The sequence below is a fragment of the Canis lupus genome, chromosome 23 (genome assembly GCF_003254725.2).
Source record: "Canis lupus dingo isolate Sandy chromosome 23, ASM325472v2, whole genome shotgun sequence".
NCBI classification, from domain to species: Eukaryota; Metazoa; Chordata; class Mammalia; order Carnivora; family Canidae; genus Canis; species Canis lupus.
In genome coordinates, this window is record NC_064265.1 from 10747501 (window position 1) to 10760085 (window position 12585).

Below are 12585 nucleotides of genomic sequence, written 5' to 3' on the forward strand. Positions count from 1 at the left end.
CTGAAAATACATCATTATTTGGGGATTATTTTACATCACAACATTACTAGAAGTTTTCATATCCTAGCGTGACTCACTAAGACTTTTTTCAAAGGAGCATCTTAGTGGGTGCTGGGGGCAAGAGTGTTTTAATTTGTTCCCCGTACATTTCTGTGAATGTGTAATATTAATCATGATGATAAAATGCAGCACCTTACTTGAATTTTGATATAATGGAGGTGTATTAAGTGCAAGTTTCTGCCATAAAATCTTTGAAGATAGATGCTAATGCTTTGGTGTTGTTTCTAAGGAAGGTGGCTCTATTTTTAGTGGCTCTTTTTTGATTTTATGTTATTATGAAGTTGGAACTTCAGCCATACTAATAAAATAGCAACAACAAACTAATCGAAAAAGGCTATGCTTGAAATTTTAGCTGTTCATATCACATGGGTCACTGTGTACTTAGAAAGGAGCTCAGGGGCGCCTGGGTGGCTCAGTCGGTTAAACATTTGACTCTTGATTTCGGCTCAGATCATGGTTTCACGGTCGTGGGATCGAGCCTCGTGTCAGGCTCTGAGCTGAGTGAAGTCTGTCTCAGATTCTTCCTCCCTCCGTCTCGGCCCCTCCCCACTCAAACACACACATTCTCTCTCTCAAAATCTTTTTTTTAAGAAAGGGGTTCAAAACAGTCCAGCAAAGACCAATTTTTATTTAGAAGAGTTTTGCTGATAAGCATGTTTTACTGTAGCCTAGTTCCTAAGGCACCATTGATTAGATACCTCAATTATCCAGAATAACCCACTTCTCAGCCCTAGCAGAGGGTTAACACTAAGAAAGATGGTTGGAACTAGTAAATTCATTTCAGGTATGACCTGAAAACTGGCATAGACGTGTGGAATTGAAGAACATGAAAAATGCCACCATTGAGAGTACTGTTGACATGTATACTGAAAGTTCCCAGGAAAGATGGCACCAAATTATTTGGGGATTTTTTTTTTTTTTGAGAAAATACAACTTTAAGGGAAAAGCTAGAATTTATAATTGAATTAGAGATTGATACATTCAGGTTACTGAAAGCAGAGATCAGTTAGGAACATTCAAATTAGAAACATATTTATAAAAGTAGGCCCTGGACGATTTTGCCAATTTTTTTTCCAATTTTTTAAAAAATTGTGATAAAATAAACCTAACATAAAATTTACCATCTTAACCATTTTAGGTGCATAATTTCCTCCTTATTTGGGGTAAATATGATATGACGTACACTATTCAAGATGATGATAATGGTTAAAGATGGTAAGGTAAATTATGTGGGTTCAAATCCCAGATCTACCACTTACTCATTTGGCCTCCTATGCCTCAGTGTCCTCAACTGGGGAAAATGGAGATATTAATATGTGCTCCCCTAGGGCTGTTCTTATATTGTCCAGGTCGATGACGCAGCTTGGTGGACAGCCCAGAGAGAGCACTTGACACATGTTGACTTTTACATCATTATTAAGAAGGGGGTCAAAACAGTAACTTTGAGGAAAACTATTTCCCAATCTTTAGTGTCATCTGATGAACAGCTGGCAAGAGTAACTGGAATTCCCTGCACTTAGCAGCAGAGAATATTCCACGTTCATGACAGCTCAGAAGATCCAGGCACCCTACCCTGGATGCGGTGTTCCTGGAAAGTTTTTGTGTAGTGACATAGTTTCCAGTGTCATTTGCTGCAGCCATGGCACTGACGTGCAGTCTGGCTACCCACCAGCTTTTGGGGTGGTAAAGGAGGCAGTAAGCCTGTGCACCTCTACACTGTGGACTCTGAAAACCATGCTGCCCATCCTCAGAATGCCTCAGGGCCACTGGTGAGACTCAAACCATAGACTCCAGCTCTCAGGGGCCAACCAATTAAGCCTAACAAGGCACAAGGAGCTCTTTTGCTGGGGGGGGGGGGCACAGAGAGATGCCCACAGTAATTGGCAACAGCCCTCTGGTTCCCCAGGGCCTATGGATTCTGTGTTGGCAGCAGGGAAGGGCCGAGGAAGGGTCAAGACCTTGAGGGAGGCCAGATGGGATCACCTGGCTTCATGCATAAGTCATGAGCAGCTCTGCTGATGGCTCTGAGCTCTCCTGAGCGAGGCCCAGCACGGCCGATCCCTGATTTGGGGAAAGCAGGCCACAGAGGCCTCCTCTGTGCCAGAGGATTGCTGCTTCGCCACGTCTGACTGGGACAGCAATAAAACTGACTTCCAAGCTCCAAGGCAAGCAATAAAACTATATGCATTACGCAGTGTGCATTCCAGTTGAGCCGTCACCGATGCCCTGGGCAGAAGGTGCCTATCACAGACAGGAAGAATATGTGTTCTCAAACAGCAGTGGTGTTGACTGAGAAAATCAGTGTGCTGGAAGTCTACAGCCTGGTAGGGACAGACACCTGGGTCCTGAGTATTTGTGAAGACACTTGCCATTTCCAAAGTCTACACCTGTACATGCGTATGTATGCCTTTATTGATGGCTTTGTGCTGTGATAAACTGTGTGCTGCACTATTCTCTCCTATAATCCTAACGTAAATGCTCCCTCTGGTAAATTGTACTCAGATTTGAGATGTCAAATGACTTGTCCAAGGACACACAGCAGGTAAGGGACAGAGAAGTCTGAACCATGTGTCCTCTCTCAATCCAGTCACTGGTGATGACTACAAGGGCTCACTCAGTAACTCCCCTCCCCATTCCCACTTCATGGCCTCTGCCCTCAAACTGATCGATCAGCAACAACACTGGCTCCCTGCCCTCTGCCAGACCGAGAGCTGTGCCTTTTGTCCACATTACTGCATTATTAATGCATTTGTAGGTGGATATTATCATTTTAGCAGATAGGAAAACTCTCGTACTTTCTGCTAGCCTGTTTCACGGGATTTTGTAATCAATATTCTCTCCCTGGTATTTCTCTTCTAGTGCTGTTGAAAGTCTTTCCCCTTGTGAATTCTTTACTAGTTAAACTAGCTTTAGAAACAGAAACCATAAACAGTTATGTCAGCTTTGAATGTTATGATCATGTTCAAATATAAGAAAAATTAAAATAAGAAATAAAGGGGTGCCTGGGTGGCTCAGTCGGTTAAGTGTCTGCCTTCAGGCCAGGTCATGATCTCAGGGTCCTGCGATTGAGCCCCACATTGGGCTCCCTGCTCAACAGAGGAGTCAACTTCTCCCTCTCCCTCTGCCCCTGCTCATGTGCACTCTCTCTCTCTCATTCATTCTCTCAATTTTTTTTAAATAAATAAAAACATTACCAAAAGTAGATGTTAGCAGGTCTTCTAAAAAAAAGTGGACACACACAGATTAGAGTCCCAATCCTCTTCCTTGAAAACATAGCTGAAAGTATAAGCAGCTGGCTTAAGAGAGACTGGATTCTGAAAAGAGAATCTCTTAGACCCAGATCTTTTTTTATCACCTCAGTAACCATCCACTCTGGATTTTCAGGAGCAGACCCTAGAGTAGTGTTTTTCTTTTCTTCTTTTTTTTAGAGTAGTATTTTTCAGAGTGTACACATGAATCTCCTGAGGGGACCATGCTGACATGCTAATTCTGATTCAGCAGACACGGGGTGGGACTTGAGACTCTGCATTCAAATGTGTTTCCAAGTAATAAAGCTGCTGTAGATCTAGGACCATGTTTTGAATGGCAAGGGGCTGGAGGTCCTGTGGACCCCATCACACCATCAAACTAGCCCTGAGACAGTATTATTTCAGCCTGTTCACTACACTCTGGATTCAGAATCCAGAAGTGCTTTTCATTGGTAATCTCAGTATCTGGTCTGCAAATAGTTGTTTTTACTGGGGCACGCCCTGGGTGAGAGCTGCTTTATGTCCCAGTAAACAGTAACACTGGCCTCATTTAAAGGAAAGAAAAAAGGAATAAATAAAATTTGACTGGATTTTTTTGGGTGTTGAGTTTGATTAAGTTCTTTACAGGTTTTTGATACTAGCCCTTTATGTACACTTGCAAATATCTTCTCCCACTCTGTAGCTTGCCTTTTAATTTTGTTGACTGTTTCCTTTGCTGTGTGTAAGCTCTGAAACTAATAATACACTATGTTAATGAAACTGAATTTCAATTAAAAAATTTTTTGACAATATACAGCACTAGCCCTCATGACCTTGAGCTCTGAACCTATGAAAGTTGAATGAAACCAATTCAAAATAGCCTCAAATAAACAGCAGACATTTTTCATGCCCTAATGTTTTTACAATTATTGAGTGAAAAATGTATTTGGGAAAGAAGACAACTAGGCATTCTGAAGCCTAGAAATTAATATAATATAGGAATAAAAATGATGATGGGGATGTTGATGATAACAAGAGGTACCATTTCTGAGCAGTTATGTTCCATGCATATGCTAAGCATGTTGCTTACATGCTCAATCCTCACAACAATGTTATGGTAGAAATATTATTATTTCTATTTTTCATATTAGAAAACAGAGATCAGTGAAAACAGATTACTTGGCCAATTATTTACCAAATAATAGTGAGACTTGAATCCAAGGCTTCCCAAACCCCCAAGCCTCTTCACCACTATGCTGAATGAGCTCTTTCATTGGGAATGCAGAACAAGCATCTTGTCAAAGTTCAGACTTCACCCACCTCAATGTAACACTACATCCTAAAGCTGTATCAAATAAACTAAAGACTTTTTAAAAATAAACAGGACAATTGATATTCTTGATTAAAGACATAGATCAAATTGGTTTAAATAAAATATTCCATATTGCAAAGAAACCATTTGGATAGATTCACTGTTTCCCTCAACAAAGGGTTATCAGTTAATCACACATCTGAAAGGTTGCCCAGTTTAGATCTGCTAATCCAGAAAAGACAGACAGTCACAGTGGCACCATTGCAAAGGCCAGAGATGCTCTCAGAGCAAATAGCAAGCAGCATTTGGGTATTTAAGGCACCCCATGTAGAGAGTCCTTGGGATCAGAAAAGAAATCCTGGTCAAATGGCTTTATGGCTTCCCTATGAGTTCAATTCCATTCTTGAAATCCTCTTAAGACTTGATGAATCACCAAACTCTACCTTGAACCTAATAATACACTACATGTCAACTAACTTTAATTTAAATTAAAAACAAAGAAAATACAGATTAAAATACATCTTATATCTTTTTAAATGGCTATCCTTAAAGACAAGAGACATGGTGATGGATGTTAACCAGACTTATTGTGATGATCATTTCACAATATATACATATATCCAATTAAATTGTACATCTGAAATTAATGTTACATATCAATTATATCTCAATTAAGAAAATTAAAAATGATATGAGATGAGAAAAAAATATGTACTTCAATGGAAACCCAAGGAACCTGGGCTAATTACTTTGCTGGTGGTTCCCATTAGCTCAGCATCAAAGAGGGTGACTGTTTATTTAGATTAAATACAATGGAAAGGGGATGGAATGGTCTTTTATTTGTATTTATAGTTTTGGAAATATATAGTAATTCCCTAGAAAATATGTACTTCCAAGAGTAGTAACATCTTATATTTTACACAATCAGCATCCAGTTCAATAGATTCTATAAATGAAATGCCCTAAACACATATCTTTAAAAAACACACCTGACATACATAGAGACATATACAAACACACACATACCATTGTGTATATGTACAGCTCCACAGGAGAACAATTTGCAAAAAGATACACAGTAAGTATACAAATACACTTAAACATATAGCCTATCAGCAAATTGCTCTCCTGTGGAGGATGTGGGGTAAACGTCTACATACCACAGTCAAGTATTTGCTGTTCCCTTTGCCAAGAGGGTAATTAATTTAGGCAGATTACCAGACCTGTAGTGCTAATAGACTGCCCATGAAAGGCTGTTGGATTTTCTGGATCCATCTGCCATAGTTCCTAACATTTCTCTCATTCTGAGTTCAGAAAGAACTCTTCGAGTTGGTTTTATAAATAATTCAGTTGGCTTTTGTCAGAGTGTATTCTGTTACTCAATCTCTCCACTGGGTTTTAAAATTTGAAAGCCATGTTTTGTTTATGAATGCGATAATCTTTCAAGTCTTTATGAGGATACTAATTAGAATTTTTTTTTTTAAGTCTTGTTTCTTATTTTGTTGTTGTTGTTTATCATTTTTTAACCACTGGCTTTTCTGGTTCACCTGTGGCCATTCTTTAGCTACAGACTTTCCTCAAGTGTCCAGTAATTGATTCTTCTTTGTCTATTCATATTCATAAATGAGATCTATATGAGTACTGGTAGCCTGATGAGCCACCTTAGGAATTTATAAGATCTCACTTTGGATTCCTTAGGGAATCTCCCTTAAGCAGAGGCTGCTGAGAGCAGTGGGCAGCCTTGCCCTGGGAGAAATGAAGGAGAAATGAGTCAATTTAAATTTAGAGGAGGAATAGGATCTGAAGGTTGAGCATCCACTTTGGTGGAGGGCAGTGGCTTTGGGGGGCCGGGGCAGCCCAGCACAGGATTCAGTTACCCTTGTACCTACCCCAGGGCATCTTGGAGAAGTTCCTGTGCTAAACAGGTCCAAGGATGGGGCCAGGGCCCAGTCTCTGCTCTCCCTCTGAGCCCCTGCTGCCCCTGAGCCTGGGATTCATCCGAAGTTTCTTAATAAACCTGCTTATTTGCCTGTGGTGAACTGAGGTCCCCTAAATTCTGAATACCCTTTTTGTTAAACTAATTGGTGTCTTCTAGAAGTTTCCCAAATTAGACATCTAGTACTGATTGTTTTCCCTGTTTTCAGTGAGACTATACACTTTGCTTATTTTAATTTTTTTACATTTGTTTACTTTTAAACATATACTGATCATTTTGATGGAATTTGTGGAGGTAGTCAAAGTAAAAACATGAATTTGTTACCACCGTGATTTAAAATCTCAAATCATTTAGAAATGTGTCAATATGTGTGGTTTTAATTTTTAAATATTTTATTTAAATTCAATTTGCCAACATATAGTATGACACCCAGTGCTCATTTCATCATGTGCCCTCCTCAGTGCTCCTTCCGCAACCCTGTTTCCCAGAGTTCAGAGTCTCTCATGGTTTGTCTTCCTCTTTAATTTTTCCCCACTCAGTTTCCCTCCTTTCCCTTATGGTCCCTGTCTATAGGTAGTTTTTATGCATATGTATATATGCATACACATATATAGGCTGCGTGTGTCCAGAATAAAACTAAACATTAGCCACGGTAATTGTACAGATTACAAATTTAAGGATGATTTTCTTCTTTTTACTCATATATTTCTCAAGTTTTCTACCATGGCTATATATTTCCTCCCCCCTTTTTTTTAGATGCTGTAAGTTTTTCTTTATAACAAATTCACATAATATAAAATTCATCATTTTGAAAGTGTATAATTCAGTGGTTTTCATTATATTCACCAAGGTGTGAAACCATCATCATAACTGGTTTGGATCATGTTCATCACCCCCCGAAACCCCATATGTGTTAGCAGTCACTCTCATCCCCTCCCTTTTGAGTCCTGGCAACCACTAATGCTTCTGTCTCTGTAGGTTTGTCTATTCTAGGGCTTCACATAAATGGAATTATACAGTATGTGGCATTTTGTGTCTGACTTCTTTCACTTTCACTTAGCACTAATGCTCTCAAGGTTCATCCTTGTTGTAGCACATATCAGTACTTTGCTCCCTTTCATGGCTGGATAATAGTCCACCGTATGGATATACCACATTTTATTTTGTCCATTCATCAGGTGACAGACATTTGAGTTGTTATCTTTCCAAAGATAGTCAAGAATTCAAACGTTCCCCCATAAAACATATGGTTTTCCTATACTCTTAAAACCTGCCTGGTACCTGCAAATACCTGGACAGAATAAGCAGACATTCTTGCATTAACTGGTAGTCAACGAATAAGCCAAATCTTCTTTTCAACATGGTGATGGTATCCACATATGTTGATTTCTATGGTATTTACAATCATTATTTCAGAACAGTAGATCTTCCTTCCAAGAATGTCATCTTAGAATCTATCTCATTCTGTCACATACAGCATTCAGAAAGCAGTACTTGTGCACTGATTTAAAACCTGCTCGGACTGTGAGGAGAGAAAAAAAATCTATTTTGCTGCCCACTCATAGAGTGCAACCTTTAGAAAGAGATTATTTCCCTTACATTCTCATCAGGGACTGGCAAAGAAAAGTATATCATGTTATTACAGAGCCTGGAAATGTAATGACTTCCAGGTTGCTAAGCAACACTGCAATGTTAAAGGCCCCAGTATCTGTGATCTCTAGAGACACTCTCAAATTTCATTAAAACCTACTCATAACCATTACACAAAAAGTCCATGTGGAGTTTATAAACAGGCTTCGTTTCTTGACATAATAATGAAGGAACAACAATAACAACAAAGCGAGTGGCATCAAAACTTTTGTGATACTTAAAGCTAAATATTTTGGAGTCCCAACTAATGAAATCTATCAAGTTCCTAGGAAGATTTCATAGAAAGCAAGCACTACCTGTTTATAGTAAATAAAAGTACTTAATATCTTGAAAAAATACACTGTGTAGAACTTTTGAGACTTTCTTTGAAGAAAGGATAAATACATCCTAAGTATAAATCCAGAGGGGAAGCAAGGATGATTTGAAATGAGAATTCCAACCATTATCTGCTTCAAGGAAGGTCGTGAGAGTGGCAATAGGAAAAAGCAAAAAATGTCACAGGTTAATTCTTAGGAACACCTTCAAAACATTCCCTCTAGCAATGGCATTGGAAAAGCTAATCTCTAAAACAGAAAGTTATGGCAGGTCTCAATAACGATCACATGGGTACCCCTGGAATGCTGGTGTAGGATGTTGACTAAACACCCTAAGATGCTAATGAGACTTAATCTTTCCATACTGCATGTGTAGGCCACCTAACCTCCTCAACTATCTCCTGAGGTTCTAAGGAAAAAGAGTGGAAGAAGACTGTGCAGTTTGCTCAGCGTTACTCATCAACCCTGAATCAAAATATTACAATATAAGTAAATGTCTACAGACATAGATCAGGAGGGTCACTTATTATCATGGTTGACTTTAAAGGCAAATTCTTAAATGCAAACTATGCCTGCATGTGGGATCATCAAATTTATTAAGTTAAAAGAGTCGTTACAGGATGGCAGAGGGTTCTTATTACCCAAATATTTATTTTCAAAACCCAAGTCTCCATGAACTCTGACTGAGCTGGGAAGCACATGTCTTTGGGGGCATATATAAGCTGATAAACTGATGGGTGGTTTGCTGTCAGGCGCTCACACACAAAAGTGCCCAGCTGGGCTTAAGCAAAATGTTTTTCACTAGTTAGCGTATTTGTGATACACAAATCAATTGCAACATGAAATTCAAATCTTGCAAAACATACAGGATTTCATTACCCAAAACCTTTGAAGAGTGAAGATCTAGGAGATATCTTGGATGATCACCAGCTGAAGAAGGGACAAATATCTTCAGGTGTGAAGATAGGACAGACACTTCAAAAGGGAATGTTAATTTGAATAGCAATGGAAAATTCATGAAGACTTTAAATAGTCTGGCAAATGAATGAGACCATATAATGTTTGTCCTTCTCCGATTGACTTATTTCACTCAGCATAATACCCTCCAGTTCCATCCACGTCGAAGCAAATGGAGGGTATTTGTCATTTCTAATGGCTGAGGAATATTCCAGTGTATACATAGACCACATCTTCTTGATCCATTCATCTTTCGATGGACACCGAGGCTCCTTCCACAGTTTGGCTATTGTGGACATTGCTGCTAGAAACATCGGGGTGCAGGTGTCCCGGCGTTTCACTGCATCTGTATCTTTGGGGTATTAAATCTCCAGCAGTGCAATTGCTGGGTCATAGGGCAGGTCTATTTTTAACTCTCTGAGGAACCTCCACACAGTTTTCCAGAGTGGCTGCACCAGTTCACATTCCCACCAACAGTGCAAGAGGGTTCCCCTTTCTCCACATCCTCTCCAACATTTGTGGTTTCCTGCCTTGTTAATTTTCCCCATTCTCACTGGTGTGAGGTGGTATCTCATATGATCTCATTCATTTAGGGAATATAAAAAGTAGTGAAAGGGAATAGGGAGGGAAGGAGAAAAAATGAGTGGGAATATCAGAAAGGGAGACAGAACATGAGAGACTCCTAACTCTGTGAAAGGAACAAGGGGTGGTGGAAAGGGAAGTGGGCAGGGGGGTAGGGATGACTGGGTGACGGGCACTGAGGGGGGGACTTGATGGGATGAGCACTGGGTGTTATTCTATATGTTGGCATATTGAACACCAATAAAAAATAAATTTATAAAAATAAATAAATAAATAAATAAATAAATATATATAAAAAATAAATAAATAGTCTGGCAAAAAAAACATTCTAAGATGGTGCTAAGAAGGTTAAATGCACAGGCTATCATTCAATTGTGGTAATGTGAAAGACGACACACAAAAAAGTCTAGAATCACTGGTCGAGTTCCATGTGATGGAGTGGAAGGGCCAGGCTACAGGCTGCCTTGGCAGGCTCAGAGCAAGACCCGCCCTCTGCTGTCTCTCATGGGAACATGATCACTCTGGGTGGGGTCACCTCTGCCCTGGCTGAAGTCAGGAGTCCCTGAATTCTGCAGGCTCTCCCTCATGCCTCACCCATCCTGTCTGCCCAGAACAGTTGGGACCAATCTCCTCAGGCACTTCATCCTAGTTTACACTGGTCATTATGCAAAGCCAGGTCTCCCTCTTCCCATGGATTGTCATTCCCAAAAGGCTCTGTACAGACCTTTCTTGGGCTCCCTGTTTATCCCTCTTGAACTTTGTGCACTGTGCCCTTTGAATAGTCACCAGCAAAATCTCTTGTATCTTCAATCTCTTCCCAGAATTTTCCCTTCACTTTGTTGCTCTAATTGAAAGTGGGCTGTTCCCTCAGAATGCTGCCTCTCCTACAGGTACTCACACTTGTTGAACCACTGGACCTGGAGGTGGCTCCTTGGTGCTAACTGATGCTTGCTGACAATTCTCTGTCCCTCCTCCATTCCCCCTTCCTCAGCTTTAAATCTAATATCCCAGAGATTGCCATCTGCTACTCTTCCCTGTTGCAAATATAGGATCACTTGGTCTACAGCTCACTTCCCTTGTCTTCAACACTGTTCTTATCACAGTGCTTGGCAATATCAACATCCACAGAGAGGATTCTTCTACCATCGCTCAGTTCTTTGGCTTTTCATCCAATGATCCTGGATTCCTTCACAATTCAGACACTCACTCCTATGGTTTTACCCTAGACCTGGTCATTATCATTAACTGCAGCCCTCCAGAATCCATATGCAAGCATCTCATATTCTGATCACCACCTCCTATCATTCCTCCCTCCAGCCCAGACCTCTCCTACTTGGAATTCCAGACCTACGAATCCAAGAGCCAACCAGACACTCCCACTTGGTTGTCTGACTGGCAGCTCATATATAACATATCCCAAATTGAGCTCCTGACTCCCCCTGCTCCCCAGACCAGCTCCCCCTGAGTTCTGGCCATCTAGGATTTGGCTTAGACCAAAATTGGAATCATCTTTGACTATTCTTTTTGTCTTGACCTATATCCAATCTGTTGGCAAACACTATTGGTTCTCCTTTCAAGATCTGTCCAAAATGTAACCACTGCAAGCCATGATCAGGAATGTCCTGGACTGCAGTAACCTCCTGGCATCTCTTAGCACCGATCCTCTTCAATGAATTAGTAACCAGGTCAATCTTAGGCTCCTGCTCAAAACTCTCAGGATAAAGGCCAATCTTTACAAGGGCTTACAGGGCTGCAAGGACTTCCTCCCTCCACCTCACCCTTTCTACATTATCTCCCTTGCATCCTACATGTCTACTCTTCACTCAGATATCATCCTAGTAAGACCTTCCCTGGCCATGTTATCTCAAGTTGCAAATGTCCCACTCTACTTATTTCTTTCCTGCTGTATTTTTCCTCTTAGTGCTTTTACTGCCTAAAATATAACATAGTCATATTTATATCTACCCAGTTATCATTTCATTCTCGCAGAAAGCTTCAGTAGAACAGAGATTTTTGTCTGTGTTGTTCACTACTGCATCCTCAGCCTTTAGAACCTGTCTGCCACAGAGTAGGCACTACTTGCTGAGTGGCTACTCTTAGTGAAGACCTTTTCTGCATAGTGTCACAAAATACTAAGTAGTAACTCGTTATAAGAATGCCTTTAGGGGCACCTGGATGGCTCAGTAGGTTGGGTGTGTACCTTCAGCTTGAGTTGTAATCCCAGGGTCTTGGGATCAGGCTCCACATCGGGCTTTCTGCTCAGAGGGCAGCCTGCTTCTCCCTCTCCCTCTGCTGCTCCCCCTGCTTGTGCTCTTTCATCTCTCTCTCTCTCTAATATTTTTTAAAAGGAGAATGCCTTTATAATTTGTTAAAAGACAAAATCAACTCACTTTAATAAATTTCAGAATTTTTTTTTTTTAGATCAAGTCCCAAAATATATCCTAACATTATTTACCACAATTGTTAGGTGGCTAGTTTATGTGAATTCACACCAAGTGGTTATTTTTCAGTATCACTGTTCTGGAACAAAAAGGAACTCCTATGTTA

General features: G+C 40.3%; 1 protein-coding gene and 1 long non-coding RNA gene across 7 annotated transcripts in view; one reads left to right on the plus strand and one right to left on the minus strand.

Annotated features, from left to right (window-relative positions):
• Positions 1-510, plus strand: part of LOC112668715 (uncharacterized) — a 30460-nt gene extending 29950 nt beyond the window's left edge. The window contains exon 4 of the long non-coding RNA XR_007405291.1: positions 1-510. This exon is cut by the window's left edge and continues 107 nt beyond it. This is a non-coding gene — a long non-coding RNA (uncharacterized LOC112668715).
• Positions 1-12585, minus strand: part of ULK4 (unc-51 like kinase 4) — a 593349-nt gene that overhangs the window by 92087 nt on the left and 488677 nt on the right. The window lies entirely within an intron of this gene.